Here is a 20,116-nt window from a genome sequence, read left to right as displayed (position 1 = left end):
ATGGCATCAGCTCAAGATCAAATGGCTTCTCCCTGGAGATTAACATGCTCACAGTCGATCCATCTGGGAAGGGTTCTAGCTCTTTGGATGCCCCATAGATACGTCATGCTTTATCCTGGCCCAGCACTCAGAGGGTCATCCAGAGTCTCTGCAGTATCACCTTGTGTACACCCAAAAACCAAATTATAATCAGGATATACTTTATAATCATTAAGATACAGAAGTAATTAAGGTTACTCATAACATCAGAAGCTATACAGCATTTTAAAATGTGCCGTAATCACCCCAGGAAGATGAACTTATATATAGCCCAGCCACAGTGTGGCCTGAATTTCATTTTACTGACTTCTTGTAATTGGTCACCTAAACGTTATTGAAAAGCTGCTTAGAGAATCTGCTTACCACTTGCTGAGAACAGCGACAATAACTCACATAATTTGTTGAGCGTTCATGGACACAGGGCAGCTTGCTTTGTGCACCTGGGACCTCATCTCAGCATTTTGGATTAATGGAAGCTTGTGATGGCATCATTAAGAAAACACATGAAAGGGACATTTCCTTCACCTCTGTGTTCTGTTGATTTGTGTGGATTTCATGGGGCCATTCCTGAAAAGGAGGGGGTGATGTTTCACTTTGACGCAGGAGTGGTGTTAACTGGATCTTCCAGCCCTGTGTCCTGGCCTGGGCAAGCTCTGTGGGGCACATGCTGGAAGAAGGCTGTCTGTCCTTCGTACAACCTTTATCCATCACTCGTAATCCAAACATGTGACTGAGGACTGCCTGTGTATGGGCTTGAATCATCCTCTCCCAAAACTGGGTTACTCTCTCACTTGTCTTCACTTTAAACACACTCTTTCTCTCCCTTTCCCTCTCCCTCCCCCTCTTTCCTCTCTCCCTCTCTCTCTCCCTTTCTCTCTCTCTCTCTCTCTCTCTCTCTCTCTCTCACACACACACACACACACACACACACACACACTTACACACTGATAGAGCCAACACCTCCCTCCTTTTGAAGATGATGTGCAGTTTGTGGTAAGTTTATAGTTAACCTATGCTTATTCACATTCAGCCATCCACTTCGAAACCTACCTGGGATTTATTTTAATCAGCTGTCATAAGACCTGTAGCTACATAGATGTCTGCCAAAACAAGAAGTCTACAATCAGACCTGTGGAAACAAGAGGTACAGCAGATCACTCGGGTCTGTAGGGGGAAGTACCATGGGTGGGCAGGAAGCAGAAGAATGGTGAAGGGAAAGTGGGCTTTAGTGTCTTTGTGGCAAGTCCTGGGCAAGCACTGGGCTCAGGAGAGGGGATATTGGGTGATCCCTAGTATATCTGCTCCTGTAGGTGAGCAGTGCAGGAAGCAACAGTGAGAGGTGAACCGAAGAGGGGATGGTGGCCCCTTGACTGCTCACCTTAGATAAGAAAGAGATGCTGCAGGCTAGTGGTTTAAGATCTGTAAGAACTGCAAAGTCCCCAAGGCAGAGACAAGCTGCCTTGTCACACCTAAGGGCCGGAGAAGTTCCCTTACTCCATTAGGGAAACTGGACCCCTGGCTTCCACACAAAGAATCTCAAAGCAAGCCAATACGAAATAGTTTTGTTTTGAGTGTGTGTGTGTGTGTGTGTGTGTGTGTGTGTGTGTGTGCGCGCGCGCGCGCACTCGTGCTTGCTTGCTTGTATGAGAGTGCAGGTACCGTTGGAGGTGAGAGAGGTTGTGGGATCTCTGGGAGCTGGAGTCGCAGGTGGTTGTGAGCTGCCCAACTTCTGGGTGTTGGGAACAGAACTTGGTTCTTCTGAAAGAGCAGCACTTACTTCTAACAGCTGGGCCATCTCCAGCCTTGAGTTGCAAGTCATTTAAAAGCTATTTTAGAAAGACATTGTCAATAACGACTTTAAGCACAGGGGTTAAGAAAAAGGCACTTGGGAAGAAACAAGACACACCTGAGACATGGGCTTCTCACTTAGAGACGAGCTTCACTGTGGGTTTGCTGAGGAACCAAGTGAGATCACAGGCTGGGTCCTGACAAGATCACAGTTGATAAGGTGACCATCTATATCACAGGGACGCTGTAAGGCAGGAGATCCTGACTATAAACAGCTAACTCCTTATTTTCGATTCACAGAATAAGCCTGGGAAAAGGAATTAGGTCTGACCCAAGGTCATGTGTGGGCTGACCTTAGACCTGGCTATTGCTATGATAACAAAATATCTATGTATGAAATGAATATTATCTTTCTGTTGGTGACCTTCACAGTCAGTGCTATTAACGTTTGATTTCCCAGCTAGCAAGAGGCTTCAGTAATTCCAGGGTGCGGGCTCCTTTCTCTCCCAGGTCCGTGGAATTTTCCTGTCTTTCTCCTTTGCCTCAGTAAGGAGCACTAAGAAACCATCCTTTAAAGGTCGGTTCTCAACTCCGTTGGGGAGGAGGGGGGTGGAAGGACCATTTCACAGGGGTCACATATCTGGATATCCTGCATATCAGATATTATCATTACCATTCATAACAGTAACAAAATTACAGTTATGAGGTAGCAATGAAAATAATTTTATGGTGGGGGGGGGTCAACACAACTTGAGGAACTGTATTAAAAAGTAGCAGCATTAGGAAAGTTGACACCTGCCCAGGAGACAGAAAGCATGCTTAGAGTGCACGCTGAGTACTGACTGGCCTTTGCAACTCTGGGCTCAGTCATGAACCCACTGTTTATGTATCATGCTGAGCCCAGACATATGCTCGAAACACTAGCATTATCCATAACGGGAGTATTACCCATTTCAGCTGAGAAAAATGTTTAAATGTATTATCACTTCACCGTTGCCATTGTAAGCCCACAGTCATCTTAGGCCCATTCCTCACAGGGGTCCCTGCTGCAGAGAATGGTTGTGCTCTCTCCTTGGCCATCGAAGTCAGAGACTTCCTCATTCCTTGCTGCCACTGATGTCTTAAATAATATTCTTTTCAGGTTCAACAAACAGGTGGTGCACTGAGACAGATTTCGGGTGAATTGTCCTTTAATCCAACACTCTCTGGGGAAACTGAGATAGGACATCCAATATCAACTGACAGACAAATGAGCCAGCCAATTCTACTGTCTGGCCCAACCCTGGGACCGTTGCATGCTGGGATTTCTGAACTCTCATAGTCTTGGGCCAGTGATGGTGGTGAAGCTTCAGAGGGCCGTGGCTAATCAGCTGCAGATCTGCCTCTTCCCCTAGATTCGGGAGTTACAGGTCCGTCTTTGCTACCTACTCTAGCAAGTCTTCCACCTCCCCGGCTTCTCTTCAGGAAAGCCACCGCCTCCCCGCTGCCCAAGGGGTCGTTCTTAACAGCGCGCCTTTTATCCTCTATACCCAACAGAACTTCGGGTGTTAATTCGGAGCAGCTGTACCCCAGCTCCTAGAGGGCTTCTGGGAGGGAACAGCGTGGGAGGGATGCCTGGCTGGGTGAGGCAGGGGCCCTCCGAGGGGCCGAGCCACCCAGGGAGCCCCTTGCAGATGCTTTCTTCTCTGTAGAAACCACTGTCTCAGCAAGGGGCCAGAGCCAGCACCGCCCTAAGACAATTTTGAGGTAGAGTGTCACATCTTGGCTCCTCCCACCTTCAAACTTGCCTTTCACTTTTAATTTCCTATCAGGCCTTCTAAAGGCAGCCAGTGCCCACTGGCTGGACCGCAGCCTCTCGACCACATTAGCAGAATTTCAGGGTCACCGTTCCTTATCGTCTTTGGGCCTGGGGCGGGGGGGGGGGGGGTCTAATAAGGAGGACACAATGTGTGCGCTGTGGTGCATTTTTGGAATTTGATCCTCCACCTTTCCAGCCAGAGATGTAGGACACTCACCAAGGCAGGGAACTTGCTTAGAGAAGGAGGTTTGGTAGAAGCTGTGGGTCAGGCTGTTGTGAGGCGAGGAGGCCTTGAGGGGTATAAGCAATACCCCACCCAGTCTGCATTGCTTACTAGAATGTTTTTCTCATGTTCCAGAGGTTGAAAGACCAAGATCAAGATTTTTTTGTTTGTTTTTTGTTTTTAGTTTGTTGGTTTATTTGAGACCTCCTTTCTTGGCTTTAAATGGACGCCTTCTCTGTGTATCTTCAGAACCTATCCTCTCTATCTGTGTCCACATTCTCCTTCTAAGGACACTGGTTAGCTGCTACACTCTGACAGGCTGACTTACACAACTTGTTCTGTGATGGCCTCAACTCCAATGTGTATGGTACTGGAGCTAGAGGCCCAGTGTATTTTCATTTGTTGGTTTGTTTGTTTAGTGAGGGGAGGCCACCAATTCAGCTAGGACAGATAGACTAGAATGTGCACGTACACACACATACATACAAAATACACACACTCCAGAAATGGACTATTTAGGGGAGGAAGTGGACTTATGGCAGGGAGGAGTAAGGTGATCAAGGGGCATGTGTGAATGAAGAACAATTGAGTGTATGTATGAAAATGTCATTAAAGCATTATTTTGTATACTTACCTCCCCTCCCCATTTTTTCTCACTAAAATGATAACTCAAGTGGCCAAGAATGTCTGAGGGACTGATGCGGTAAACATAGACTCAGTGGGTCCCTTTAGACAAATGGGGAGCAAATCTGCTGTTAGAGAACAGGAGACTATCTCGCCATCTGAAATTCCAGGCAGCAAACAGCACCTGGGAGGGGAAGCAGGGCCAAAGCAGGCCAGTGTGTGGGTTTCTACAGCTTTTGCTCGAACTGCATTTGCTCGCACGGTTGCTTTCCACTGCTCTTGGTGACGAGTAGCAGGTGCCATGGCTGTTTTATTTTCAAAGTTTCTGAGCTGAAATGTGGAGCTGACACAGTCCTTCTAGTCATTTCTCCATGTATTCGAGGGAACTGCTGTCTTAGCCCTGGAAACACCATAGTGTTCGAGGGTAATACAGTTTGAGAAGTGCCGTGCAAAGCCGTGTCTCTAGACTCTAACTATCCAGAGACTTTGGGAGGCTGACAGAGAGCGTGTGAGAGACTGAGCATTTTACAGCCAATTGGTAGCACTGCTGGTGAGATTTAGGTGAAGTGGTCTTGTTGGCTGTCATAGCTTGGGTTTTACTGCTATGAAGAGACACATGACCAAGGCAACTCTTATAAGGACAACATTTAGTTGGGGTTGGCTTACAAGTCCATTATCATCAAGGTGGGAGCATCCAGGCAGACATGGGGCTGGAGGAGCTGAGAGTTCTACGTCTTCATCTGAAGGCCACTGGGGAGAAGATTAAGTTCCAGGCAGCTAGGATGAGGCTCTTAAAGTCCACACCCACAGTGACACACTTCCTCCAACAAGGCCACACCTACTCTAGCAAGGCCACGCCTACTCCAACAAGGCCACACCCACTCCAATAAGGCCACACCTCCTAATAGCGCCATTCCCTGGGCCAAGCTTATTTAAACCACCATATTGGTGGATGTATGTCACTAAGGATGGGCTTTGAGGTAAAACTCCTTCCTCCACTTCCATTTTACTCTCTGCTGCTTCGTGCTTCGTGTAGTTCTGGATGTGAGCTCTCCGCCTCCTGATCCTGTCACCATGCCTGCAATTAGCCGTTGTGACGACCTCTTCTCATCTCACTGAAACCACAAGCCAAAATGGACTCTTTCTTCCATAAGTCACTTTTGCTTGTGGTACTTTATCCTAGCAACAGGAAAGTATCAAACACAGAGAGGATTGTGGGACTGCTCTCTTTCCTTCCTTTTTGGCTTCCTGGGTGCCCGGAGGTGAGCAGTTTTGCTCCACCATATGCCGCAGTTCCCATCAGGATATTGTGCCTTACCCAGACCCAAAGCCCATTCGTCAACTCCACATGGACTGAAACCTCCGAAATGGTGAGCCAGGGAAGAAGCTTTTTTCTTTTTAAGTTCATTTATCCAGGCGTTTTGTTATAACGATGAATAACAAATTAACATGGGCACCAGTGTTCATAAGCATGAGACACTGAATTGTGATGGTTTGGTCCGTTTTCTCTTGCTGTGACTTACCTGAGGTAGGTAAGTGTGACGGTTTATTTGGGCTCATGCCTTTAGAAGTCTAGAAGTATGGCTCCAGCATCTTATTGCTTCTGATGAGGGGTCTCTTGCTGCTCCTAATTAGTGGGAGAGCAGAAGGCCTGTGGACCAAGAGGTAACGTGATGAAAGAGGAAATGAGAGGAAGCCACGGACACTGAGTTAGCATGACAGCAATCTATCTTTCCCAGCCCGAGCATCCCCATACTGCCCTTTTCTAGGTCATTCCTCTCAGTGTGGCCAAATGAGATTTCAAAACACAAGCATCTTGCTTGCATAAAATTTCCCTGCGCTGCTTCTCCACCGTGAGAGGAATTAGTCTTCCCTGCGTGACCACATTGATTTGTTCCTTAGAGCTCTGCCCCATGACGGTAATGGAATGCCACCCCTGCTGCTCCGATTAAGCCTAAGTAGGAGTTCAGTGAGGAGAAACCATAGGAAGAGCCACTGTCGTCTCAAAAAATTGCATGTATGGATCCACCTGTGCCAAAATGGCTTCCATAAGAGCCAGCCACTGTGTCACTCCATTCACTTTTGATTGGCAGAGCCCAAGTCACATTATTGTAGTCGGGCAGCAATGGAAGAAGATGGGAAAGTTCGTTTCTGGCTTCTGACAAAAGTTGGGTGGCTTCATGAGAAGGGGAATTTTGAAGTGTTGACTTAGTTAGGGTTTTACTGCTGTGAACAGACACCATGACCAAGGCAAATCTTATAAAGGACAACATTTAATTGGGGCTGGCTTACAAGTCCAGAGGTTCAGTCCATTGTCATCAAAGCGGGAACATGGCAGCATGTAGGCAGGCATGGTGCAGGAGGATGGGAGCATCCAGGCAGGCATGGTGCTGAAGGAGCTGAGAGTTCTACATCTTCATCTGAAGGCTGCTAGCAGAACACTGCCTTTTAGGCAGCTAGGATGAGGGTCTTAAAGCCCACACCTACTCCAACAGGGCCACACCTTCTAATAGTGCCACTCCCTGAGTAGAGCATATAGAAACCATCACAAGTGTTAAAAGGTGTTGGGGACAAAAAGCATAGCAAGGGCCTGATCTCAGCATCCAGTCTGATAGGAGAAATGTGTGTCTCTTCAGAATGTAGTATACTGGGGAAAACTATAGTGAATACACGTTTTTAAATAAGACTTGGGGTTCAGGACATAGCTTTATTAGTAGAATGCTTACTTATACTAGCACAAAGCTATGAGTCCAACTCCCAGCACCCCATAAAACCAGTGTGGTGGCTCATGGTTGTGATCTCAGAACTCAGGAATATAGAGTCAGGAGGATGAGAAGTTTAAGGTCATCTCAGCCACACAGCAAGTGCAGGGCCAGTTTGGGATATATGAGACCCTGGCTCAGACAGACAGACAGGCAGACAGACAGGCAGACATGTGTATGTTGGAAGGAAGCAGAATAGAGTTGCTAACACTTTGTGGTAACCAAGGAAGGCTTCCTGGAAGAAATGATTGCTGACTGTTCATTTTGGTTGATGGAACAATTTGTGTGTGTGTGTGTGTGTGTGTGTGTACATATATATGAAAGCCAGAAGTTGATATTGGGTGTCTTTCTTAAACACCCTTCATCTTATTTTTATATACTTATGTATATGTCTGTAGCTATGCATGTACATGCCATGTTGCACATGTGTAGAAGTCAGAGGACAGCTTTCAGTAGTTGGTGTTCTCCTACTGTATGGGTCCTAGGGATAGAACTCAGGCCATCACCCTTGGCCCATCTTTCTTGCGTGTGTGTGTGTGTGTGTGTGTGTGTGTGTGTGTGTGTGTATAGAGAGAGAGAGACAAGTTTTCTCACTGAACCTGGAACTCACCAGCTTAGCTGACCCAGCTGGCTAGCAAGCTCAAACAGTCTTCCCATCTCCACCTCCGCAGCATGACATGGTATGGTATGACAGACGTACTACTGCACCCTGCTTTTATGTGAGTTCCACGGGTCAGACTCTGGCCCTCATGTCTTCCTGACTGAACCATCTCCCTAGAACCCCTCTTTCGGTTTTTAAAGGGACGATATTATGAAAGTATAAAGCATGAAGTGGAGGCTAGCAGTCTCTCTATCATGAGCGCCTGTGTACTTCTGTGCCGCCTTTCAAATGCGACCATGTTTGCTGGTGCTTTTTAAACTTCTCCCCTGTCCTTGTCTTAGAGACTGAGCATGGGGAACAGTGCTGTGAAATGACGTTTGGTCAATAACAGAGCTATTATTAACAAGGATAAAGATGAGAATAGTTCAAGGCTGAGAGAGTGGGAATGCCAGACCTTACCTCTATCCCTTTCTCTGTGTCTTGGTGAGATTTGACCCCGCAGCCAGAATAAACCCCTTACTGATTCTGACTGACCATTCCACTCACAGAGCCTGAGGGAGACTTTGAATCAGCGTCTTTACTGCGCTGTGCTTCCCAGTGTTCTGTTTCCATGGCTGGTGCACAGACCACAGCCTTGCTGAGCAGCTTTGACATATTGCATGGTGGACTCCTGTGACAAGGACCACTGTGAGCTTCCAGCTATCCCTTGAGTGTGACCCTGTCACCCAAGCCCCTGGCCTGGGTGGAAACCCTCCCCTCACACTGATGGTTGTTCTTTTTTAATTGAATATTTTATTTATTTACATTTCAAATGTTATCTCCTTTCCCGATTTCCCCTCTGCAGACCCCTATCCCATTTCCCCTTACCCTGCTTCAATGAGGGTGCTCCCCTGTTGTGGGAATTTTTAAAAAGCAACCCACACTATCCCCTGCAACCACCTACCTACCCACTCCCTCCTTGCTGTCCTAGCATTCCTCTACACTGGGGCATCAAGCCTTCACAGGACCAAGGGCCTCCCCTCCCACTGATGCCAGATAAGGCCCCTTCAGCTCCTTCAGTCCTTCCCCTAGCTCCTCTATGGAAATCCCTGTGCTCAGTCTGATGGTTGGCTGCGAGCATCCGCATCTGTATTAGTCAGGATCTGGCAGAGCCTCTCAGGAGACAGCTGTCTGATGGTTGTTCTTAACTGTTAGGCCTTAACTTAAATGTCACATCCTCTGAGAGACTCCTGTTGTATCCACACACATTCTACCTTCCCCAACATGGTATTTTCTCTGTGTACTTTCCTGTTTATTTATCTTCTACCCCTTCCCACAATAATCTATTAGGATATATATGTATGTGTGTGTGTGTGTGTGTGTGTGTGTGTATCCTTATAGAATCTGATTCTGAGGAGTTGTAGGTTTTATCAGCCCTTTTTAAATTTGTACCTGTCACATCAGTCCTGGAAGTATACAATAACATTTCCTGAAGGAGCACAGCAATTTATCCCCATACTAGAATTCTGCTCCCCTTTGAGACGTGCTTTGCCTACCTTTTTTTGTTTTTGTTTTTTGTTTGTTTGTTTGTTTTTGAGACAGGGTTTCTCTGTGTAGCTCTGGCTGTCTTGGAACTCACTCTGTAGACCAGGCTGGCCTCGAACTCAGAAATCCACCTGCTTCTGCCTCCCGAGTGCTGGGATTAAAGGCGTGCTTTGCCTACCTAGGGAGGTTACCACTGACCTCAGACTTAGCCTAGGCCATCCTGCCTGCAGTAACCTCTGAGGAAGCTTAGAGTCTGAGCCTTGCCTGTCTACACCCAGATATGGCTTATCCCAATAGGGGATGGTACATTTCATCTTGTGTGAGTCCATGAATCCAGCCTCTCTCTCCAGTTCCATCTTCCCATGGTGAGGACTCTACTCCCCACTGTAACCTTGAGCCTCGATTTCCTTACCTATAGAATGTGAGGGGTGATCTCTGCTCTGAGTTATCTGATAGGACTGTGGAAGTGAAATTCCTGTCTGCCTGGGGACAGCTATTTGTCCTGGAAGTGGACTGCCCAGCAGCCTGCCTTGTCTTCATTTGGGAAGAGCGGCTACCATGGAGATGAGACAGCCAGATCAATAAAATTGCCTAGACAAAGTTTCTGCACTACCCAGCAAATCATAGATTCCTGGGGTCTGTGGAGTGGGTTCAGGATGTGGCTTGGACTCTCCTGTGGTCTACAGCCCAGGTTTGACCCTCAAAGAACCCCCATTCAAACGAAGAGCTGAGGGGGAGCCGGCATGACAGAAAGCCTGGCCTTGACTCTGCCTGCTCACTCTATGAGATGCTTCAGAGCTGCTGTGTGAGAAGTGGCCTCTGGGAAATTCTTCTTTCCCCAAGGCTATTACCCTTTGCAAAAATGCCAGCCTGCTATTGAACCTGGGCTCTTGTTTCAAGAGCAGCTAAGACATAATGGCTGGTCACACATGGGTCAAAAAAAAAAAAAAAAATCTAAGATTTCCTCTTTGTCCCCAAGGCAGGGTTTTTTGAGCTTAAAACCAATGACATTTTGAATAGGATGGTTTTTATGTCTTTTCTTTTGCTTTTGTTTTTGTCATGAGGAAGAGGACTTTCTTGCACATTGTAGGACATTTAACAATGTCTTCTGGCCTCTACTCTTAAAATGCTAACAGTAAATCCCTCCCCCCATCCTCATTTGTGATACTCAATATATCTTCAGACAGTGCCCCCGAGTGCAAACTCTCCCTCCAACCCAGTGCACGTGCCTGTGGAGAGACACTGACCTAAGGGAAATAGTACATAGGAGAGATGGATAGAATTAGGGAAGAAACTGGGGTGCCAGAAGCTAGACACAGCACAAATGCACTCATGCAAATCACCAGCAAGCCTTGCTGCAGAAGAACCCTCGCTTCTGCCTGCTGGCTGGCTACAGTAAAGCTGACTGGAACCACACTTAATACCGATGCTTCTTCACTGATCTAGCCTGAGAAACGTGGAGCCCAGCGTGCTCCTTACAGTTAGGTTGTGTTTATAAAGGGAGCGGTGATAGGGCTGTCGGGAGGGCTGGTAGACCAGCAGTACGCTCAGCCTCCAAGTCTGAGCTCCTTAGCTATTCATTCACTTCTATGTTATATGGTATTTATATTGTAGCTGCTATACAGTGTGGCTTATCTATGCTCTACTTATGTGTCTGTCACATTTGATGTTAATAGTTCTTACTTGGCTTATATATTTTAATATATACTGTTGCATATTTATTTTTGTGCACATATGTATGTGCATATGGTGTATGTGTGAGAGGCATGAACGCACGTGTGTGCATGCACGTGGAGGCCAGAAAAGAACCTCCGTTGTCACCTCTGAGACAGTCTTTCATTGGCTTAAAGCTCACTAAGTAGGCTAGACTTAGTGGCCAGCAAGCCTGCTGTCTCTTCCACTAGCACTGAGGTTATAAGTTCATGATGTCAGAGCTGACATTTTCACATAGGGTCTAGGGATCAAACTCAAGTCCCTACCATCTTTACTAATTGAGCCATCCCTCATCCATGTATATTTAAATATTGATTGATATATGGTTATATGTGCATATCAAATTTCACAATTACCCATGAGATAGATGGTATGACACCCATTTTACAGATGGGAAAAAGTGATGTTTGGAAAGGGTTAGCATCTTTCCCAGGTCACAGAGCCTGCACAGGAATGGTGCTAGATGTTAACTCATTATGCCTTCAGGCCTATACAGAGTTATTAGGAAAAAAGAGGTCTGTCTCTAGATTTTCTTTTTTCTTTTCTTTTCCATCTGTCAGTTTTGGAACAATCTTTTCATCTGCACATTGTTTTTGTGAACTGGATACATTTGTTTTTTAATATATCTGGCTTCACCCAGAGCCACTCAGAGACTCTTCTAACCCTTTGCACCTCAAGTGTGATACACAGAGTTGGTGCTTAACAACTATCTACTGTTTGATTTCCTTTGTCTCCTGTGTACTTCTGGCAGGGCTCAGTGTTTGAGGAGGAGGGAAAACTCTTCATGCCTCTTAAGGAATGGAAAGTCTATCTTACAGTTTAACTCTAAGGATGAATTATTTCTTGCCCTCTAATTTTAGACCCCAGGAAGAGCAGTGGTGAGAGGGGGCTTGAGTCGCTCCTGGCACTTTCTCTCTGCAGGGCATAACTGTTAGTGTATGATTTTGATATGACGAGCATCCGTCCTGAACCGGGGTCTCAGGAAAGGATCAGTGCTCCATGCTGCTGTAAGGACGATGCAGAGATATCTATCTACTTCAGGATGTAGGGGGTGGTGTGTTTGGATGAGTATGGAGAGTGCATGTGTGGGACACACGTGCATATTGCATGTGTGCATGTGTGTGTGTGTGTGTGCATGTGTGTGTGTGTGTAATGTACTTGTTGGAGATCTCTACCTGGTAAATGGGGGTTCCCACAATCAACATTTTTAGGAGTATCTGGAATAAGTCTCAGAGTGAGAAAGTCATTAGCTGTATCATGGGTTGGATCCGAAGGTTATGTATATTTGAAAACATTCCCTGTGTTCTTACTCTAAAAGGGAATGAAGCAAAGAACAAAGAAGAGAATGTTTGGGTAACAGCTCCACCGTGCTGAGTCTGCTGAAGTACTTGATTAGGCAGCCTTCAAATGCTGTTGTGTCTCCTCAAGGTTGTGCGTATCTTAATTGGTCAAAAGCGGATTCCTTTGCTTTATTTCCACTTTAAAGGAAAACGGCTGTTCTCACCTGCTTGAGCTCTCAGGATCTTTCCCAACATCAATTGCTGGCCTTTTGGCTTGAAGGATGTTGTTGTGTCTCCATTGACAGTGCTGGACAGAAGGTTGATATTCAGAGGCTGAAACGTCTTCTCAGGGTGGCATTTGTTACAGTTGCTGTTTGTCTTGTTTTACATTTCTAAATTAATAGGACTCCTTGATTGCTAGGCAAATTGGGTGCCCACCAAGCGTATAGCCTGCCCTCTCAGGATTGGCTTTATTAATGGTTTTTGTTTGTTTGTTTGCTTGGTTGGTTGGTTTGGGTTTTTTTCTCCTTGAAATGAACCACTTTAAAGTATATGCTTCAATGGTGCTTAGTCCTTCAACAGCATTATGCAACTGGCACCCTGTCTAGTGTCAGGACATCGTCATCAAACCGCAAGGGAAGCCATGTACCCTCTAAAGTAGTCACCCTCATTGGGTGCTCTGCATAGCAATGGGTAGCTCTAATCTGCTTTAACTCTGTGGACTCAAATTGTCTGGATGGCTTCCATGCATTGAATTGTACAACACATGACCTCTTGTATCTGGCTCCCTTTACTTAGCACGGGGTTTTCATCTGTCACGCAGCGTCTGTTGGACCTTCACTCCCCTTTCGACCCAATTGTATTGTTGTGTGAGTAAAGCCCATTTTGTTCATACATTCATTTGTTGCTACTGTGAACATCCCAATACAAACACGTGCTTGGCCTCTGGTCTTGGCTCGTTGGGTATATACTTAGGAGTAAAATGGTTCCGCTCCACAGTAGCTCAGTGCATTAACTTTTTGAGGACTCGGGGCTGGTGTTCATGGTTTAGACTTTGGTCTGCTGTTAGGACTCTGAGACAAGGCTTGCTGGAATCGTGAATTTTGGATGTTGGGATCCTTCCCCCTCCTTATTCACTGTAAGACGCTTGTCTGAAACACAACCTGAGAAGTCCTCCATCCTCTCTACACAGTTCTAGCGCAGAAGCGTGCCTGCTTCCCGTGGTTGGCCAGCTCACTGATGGGCAGTCCTATGTGATGTCCTATGTGTTAATGCAATGCCCTACTGAAAAGTTTGTACCTGAAGTCTATAGCTTTTGGGGGATTTCTTTGCACCTGAATTTCAAAGTCAAGGAGGAGTTTGTAACTTTTATTAGCTCTTCAAAATTCTAGAGTAACCCAATGGTGACCGTTCTTTCTGATACCCACCGAACCTTTGGAGATTTGCTGGAACGTCATCACTTAGCGGCTGCCTTCTGCATACTGCAGATACCCAGGTATGAAGACCAGGAAAGGCCATGAGTCCCAGTGTTAACCTATGAGAAGACAGAGCTGAGGCTGGGCGGTCGTACAGAAAGAGGCAGGAAGCGAAGAAACCTGGCAGATCCCTCTCACTGACCCTACTTGCCCTTCATCTTGGGCATCTGTAAACTGTAGGTGCCAGAAGAATTTGCTATCTCATGACCATTTAGTTTGGGGAGAAGGCCATTTCTGAGGGAGCTGAGAAAGCCCATGAAAGTTTCATAAATTATGATATTGATAGGGTGGGAAAAATGAACCAGGAGAAGCTCTTTTAAAAAAAACATTTACACAGTGTAGTGGCTATTCCTGGTTGTCAACTTGACAATATTTGGAATGAACTACAATCCGGAATTGGAAGGCTCACCAGTGACCCTTATCTGGAGGCTTGGAGATGCTTATCTGGATCTTGGTTTGAAGATCTTGAGCCACAGTGGCTATGGATTCCAGAAGATTGAATCTCTGAGTTTAAGGAACACACCTTTAATCTGGGCTACGCCTTTCATCTGGGATTAAAGGTGTGGTGGAACACACCTTTAATCTGGGCTACACCTTCTGCTGGAGACAATATAAGGACATTGGAAGAAGGGAGTCTAGCTCTTGCTCTTGCTCCTTCGCCTGCTTGCTGCGTGAGACTGAGTAACTGCTAGATCCTTGGACTTCCATTCACAGCTGCGACTGAATCATTGTTGGGAATTGGGCTGCCGACTGTAAGTCATCAATAAATTCCTTTTACTATCTAGAGACTATTCATAAGTTCTGTGACTCTAGAGAACCCTGACTAATACACACAGTAATATAGAAATGTGCAAGTCACAAACTATGGCTTCACATGACTATCTTTATGTGAACTATAACATGAGGCAAAATTTACCTGTGGGCTTAGGAATCAGGATATTGGTTACCTTTAGGTTGGTAGAACCTGGAAGAGAGGCACAAGGGTTATCCATGAGGTACTGCCACACTCTGATTCTTGATTTAAAACAACTCTTTGTGACTTAACTGAATCTGCAGAATTATTTAACATATGTCTAGTCAGAGGGGGGCGGGGAGAACCTGAGGGATTGAAGAGCTGTACTTGGCGAAGCATTGTGTTTGCAAATGGCTTTGGCGTGGATCTCCTCAGCATCCTCCCCTGTTCTTTTGTTTGGATCTGCCCTGGCTCACAGTCAGTCCATGTGCTGTGGGTGGTCTGTCTGCAGACCCTCTGGCTCCAGAAGCAGGTGTGTAAGTCAGGGAGTAGCTAAGTAATGAGCACATGATTCAAGTTAGACAAGAAGAATCATTGGAAAAGGGACACTTGATTCCAATGGGTTTTCCGCATGGATAGGATAGGAGTTACAGCTTTGGGGGCTGCCTTTGCCACCATATGCTGAGAGCCAGCTGAGATAGAAAGGTTAGGGTTGGGGGTTAGGGCTTGGGGTTAGGATTAGCATCCTGGGTATAGGGCATGGAGATCCAGCTGGGCTTTTTCCTGGCTGCAGATGCAGTGTGAATAGCTGCTGTGTGAGGCTTTGCCCCCTGACTACTCCACCATGATAGATTGTACTGGGAACCGAAAGAAGCCTTACCTTCAATAAACTGTTTTTATTGGTTTCCTTTCTCAGCAACGTGTGAAGTAACTAATATACCCCACAGTCTTTCCAAGCACATCTGTGGGTAATACCCCTTTCTCCTTGGCTCTTGGGGTGGGATTTCTACCCCTTGCCTCCAAAGGCTTGTTTTGTTGATTGTGATAGGTTAGTATAATCAGGTCCATTGGAACCTTTAGATATACTCACAGGTAGCTTAGTCTCTCGGTGAGTCCAGCCGGCTGGACATGGTGACAGCTATATGTGGGAAGCATGTGGAGGGGATGGGGGAGGAGAGGGTTTTCAGAGTGACTGCTCACTTTCAGCCCACTTGGAAAGTTGGTCTGAAGGGACCACCAACTCGCAAGTTGTGCTGACACAGCCCATGACACTGTTTTAGTGTTTGTTGGTAATGATGGTGGCGGGTGCTGGAGGACAGTCACTGGGCAGCTGCTCTCTCCCATTCTCCTGGTACATAGATCTTGGTTCTTTTTTAGACCGGCAATACAGAGGGTAAGTAATAAGCACGCAGAGCTTGCTGGGTGCTCGCTCAGCAGCCTGTTGGTGGTCATCAGGAAGGACCGAGCGGTGGTGACTTTCCATGACTCACATCATGTGACCTCCACATTGAAAGAGTTCCCTGCAGTGTCATACACAGAGGTGCTCAAAGGAAGGTATGTTAGGAGTAGTATGATTAAGATGGACTGCTCTGATCATCACTGATGCTAAATCATGCTCATGTAGAAGGTAACAGTAACGGAAGCACACATCTTGCAATATGGATGTTCGTCTATTTACTGAGTGGGAAACCATCTTCAGTAAAACATTTAGTGATTTATGAGCAGTTAGTAAGCAAACATAGAGGGGATCATTAGAATAATCAATACCACCCAGGTTCGGCTTATCCTGCTGTTGCCGCACAGAGCCGAGGGCACTGCTGTATATTGTTGGAGGACCTGTGCGAATTCCTGGCTGCCAGTGACCTGACCTAGTTCCAGGCAGAGTTTTTGTGCTGAATCCCCCCAAGTCTGCCAGCAGCTCTGTGACCTTGTTTCAACTTACTGTCCAGACTTCTTTGACTGGTGTGTTCAGCCTGATAGGAAAAACTGTAACATGACAAAGAGGGGACGTCTACCAGACTCGCAGGGAGGAAAAATATTTTAGATCTTAGAGTTGCTTTGAGGCCAGGGCCACATAATCTTGTGTGACTAAGAAGAACATGACCCTGATTTGGTCACCTTATTTTATGTGACATAGAAGTGACTCTTATGCAGAGGTAGAATGGGGCTGCGCCCAGTCTAGGGTGCCGAATGAGCAGACAGTACTCACACTTACAGCTCGGGTTTGGGATGGTCTCTGCTGTTTCATTGAACCTCCAGGCAGGATCATTCTGAAAAAGGCTCTCCTGCTGCGCTGAGTTTACTAGCATGGCTGTCTTGGTCTCTTCATATCCTCCGAGAGATACTAAGCAAAGACTGGAACTGCCACGGGCCATTCCATAATTTTATGTTTTGCTAGGGTTTCAAATTTCTCCACCCCGAGTGTCTTACAGGGATGTAGTACGAATGGGACTTTTTGGGTTTTTATCTCTTTCTTTCTACTTCCTCTGGCAGGTGGCTAGAAAACTGTGGCATTCAAAAGAAAAGTGTCGACAATTTAGAGCTGGATAAATCTGCTTTTGAACTATACCCTGACCAATGGAATTTAAGTGAGCACTGCTCGAGGCTCTTTTCACACCAGGTACTTTATGGAGATTCCCTTATTAAATTCTCACTAACCCGAGTGAGGTAGGCATCGCAACCAGGCCCACCGCTCTGAAGAGGAAGCATGTATTATGTATTAGTGAGTTGGCTGTGACAAATAGCAGCTTACGGAAGGAGAGGTTTATTTGGGCTTACGATTCAGGTCAGACAGTCTACTGAGTTAGAGCAGGATCAGGAAGCGTCTGGTCCCGCTGGGTCCCCCCTAGGCTCATGTATTTGAATGTTTGCTTCACAGTTGGTGGACTGTTTAGGATAAATGAAGAGATGTGGCCTAGTTGGAGGAGGTGCGCTACCAAGTGAGGTTTTGAGGTTTCAGAAGCCCACAACAGGCCCAGTCTCTCTCTATGCCTTTATCTTGGATTTAAAGATTTAAGCTTTCAGTTATTGTTCCAGCGCCATACCTGCCTGCTGCACGCTTCCTGCCATGGTGATCGTGGCCCAATCCTCTGAAACTGTAAGCCAGCCCCAATTAAATGCTTTCTTTTATAAGTTGCCTTGGTCCTTATGCCTCTTCTCGGCAATAAAGGGTAATAAGTAAGACAGGCCTCAGTCAGGAAGCAGAGAGCACTAAATGTGGCTGCTCACCTCCCTTTTATCTTTATTTTTTATCTTTATTTTTATATTTATTTCGTGTATATGCACATATGCATATATGTATGTGTGTGGGCATGGGCGTGACAGTGTGTGTGTGTGTGTGTGTGTGTGTGTGTGTATGTCAGAGGATAGCTTGCGAGAGTCAGTTCTTGATCTTTCCACCACGTAGGTTATGGGTATTCAATTCATGATATCAGTCTTGGCAACAAGTATTCTTACCTGGTAAGCCATTTTCCTGGCCCAGCTTTCTCTATTATTCAGCCTAGAACCCCAGCCCTGGAATGATACTGCCCATATTTAGAGTGAATCCTTCCCACCCAACCTAGAAAATCACTCACAAACATGTTTGTTTCCATAGTAATTCTAATTCCTTGTCAAGTTGAGAATCAAGGTTAGCCATCACATTGAGGTTCTGTGAGGTCAAGTAGCTTGCTTAGTTAGGGTCACCCAGGTCTGCAAGGACTATGCCAATCAACATAAATAGTAACAGTCCTGAGGAGATGACATTCCTGAAGGTTACAGAGACGGAAATGACAAAGCATGACATCCACAATGAGTTTAGACCGCAGGAAAATTTCCCAATCTCTTCTTCCCAATAAGAAACGATAGTCCGTGTGTATTAGCTAGTTTTCTATTGCGCTGATAACACTATGACCAAAATAATTGATGGAACAACTTATTTTGGCTTATGGTTCCAGAGGGCTAGAAGCAGGGAACTCAGAGATGGCAACTTCAGCAGCAAAGAAAGAGAACCGGAAGTGGAGAAAGCTTAGCCTCTCGAAAAGCCCGCCCCTCAGTGCCATCTTTCCTGCAGTACAGTTCTACCACCTAAAAGTCCATACCAGCCAGGCACCCCGCATGACAATACCCGAGTCTGTGGGTCATTCTCATTCAAACCACCACATCGGCTCAGCCCAGATGGAGCTCTCCGCTTTAAACTCTTTTTTTTTCCATGTCTGAAGAATCTGATAACAGAAACAATTTACCTGAAGTGAAAGATGTTGGCAGTCCTCCGAGGGCACTGGGACAGCTGTGCCCGTGTTGAGTTGTTCATTTTGTGTTACTTGGGGTTTGGGGTCTGTTGGCGTGAAGAACACAGGGAGGTAGGTCCTGATGGCTTCTGAAAGCTGAGGGCAAATTCCTGGGGAGAGGGTGACCCTGTAGCTCCAGTTCACCGTACAAGCCTTGTTCTTGCAATTTCTAAAAATATTCCTGACAAACAGCTAATGGGCGTTTTGGCTCAACAGCTCTAAACCACCGCTGCCGTTTCAAATGGAACGCTTCTGCAGGCCTGCTCATTTTGATTTATATGAGAGGGATAAACTCAGCTGTTCCATGGAAGTTCCCAATAGCCTTTCACGGGAGGCCCTTCAAAACCAATAAAGTGGACTTTTGCATCTTTTAGCGAGTGTTGTTTACTTTGCTCATTGAAAGTGAAACGGGACAAAAGCATCATTAGAAAGCAGACTCCTCAGTCGCTGCCTGAGCTCTGCTCTCCACACACAAGAGGGATCCTCGTCCCTCCAGAAGACAGGTTCCAAAACTGAAGAAGAAAAGACGAATAATTAGTTGAAACCATACAATATTATGTAAACTGCTGTGGATTTTGTTGTTGTTGTTGAAAAGCAGCACATTTACAATATACACGAGGAAACTTAAAATGCATGCATCGTTGCCCCTGATCTCATTTCTATAAATAAATCTTGACGAGCCAAGGGAAAATAAAGATAGTTTTGTATTCATCAACACTTTTATGATATTACAACATGGGCTATAACCTGAAATCCTAGCAATAGAATGAGTAAAATAAATAATACGGTGGCTTGTTCGTTGTACTTTATGAAGTTATTAAAGCCTTGAAGGATTAATTATGCTATTATAAAAATGTTGAAGATAAAAGAAGTGAAAATACACGATTAAAAATAACCTCAGTGGGGTTGAGATGGCTCAGCAGTTAAGAGCACTTGATGCCCCTCCAGAGGACCTGAATAACGTTCCCAGCACCCATGCGCAAGTGGCTTACCCCACCTGGAACAAGAGTTCCAGAGATCCAACACCCTCCTCTGGCCTCCCCAGCCACCTGAATATCACACACACACACACACACACACACACACACACACACTTACATACACATGCATGCACAAGAATTTTTTGTTTAAATTATGTGCATAATTAAATACGCAAAATACAGCTAAGCGTATAACTTCCAGCTCAGATGAAGGACATCTAAAATCATGATTGTCTCTTGGCCGATGAGCTCGAGGGTGACTTTACTTTGCATCTTGTTTCTCTCCTTCCCTCCCTTCCTCTCTTCCA

At 45.9% G+C, this 20,116-nt stretch overlaps 1 protein-coding gene and 1 long non-coding RNA gene across 9 annotated transcripts in view; one reads left to right on the top strand and one right to left on the bottom strand.

Annotated features, from left to right (window-relative positions):
- The window catches only part of Pdzd2 (PDZ domain containing 2), a 380,258-nt gene that overhangs the window by 68,485 nt on the left and 291,657 nt on the right, over nucleotides 1-20,116 (top strand). The gene's annotated exons all lie outside the window — the stretch shown is intronic.
- On the bottom strand, nucleotides 5,956-19,898 carry Gm41273. The gene is made up of 4 exons (XR_003951631.1): nucleotides 18,784-19,898; nucleotides 14,744-14,791; nucleotides 13,780-13,886; nucleotides 5,956-6,123 (listed from the first exon to the last, which is right to left on the bottom strand). It is a non-coding gene; the product is annotated as a predicted gene, 41273 (long non-coding RNA).

Source organism: Mus musculus, chromosome 15 (assembly GCF_000001635.26).
Source record: "Mus musculus strain C57BL/6J chromosome 15, GRCm38.p6 C57BL/6J".
Taxonomy (NCBI): domain Eukaryota; kingdom Metazoa; phylum Chordata; class Mammalia; order Rodentia; family Muridae; genus Mus; species Mus musculus.
This window is presented reverse-complemented; position numbering and strand designations above follow the sequence as displayed.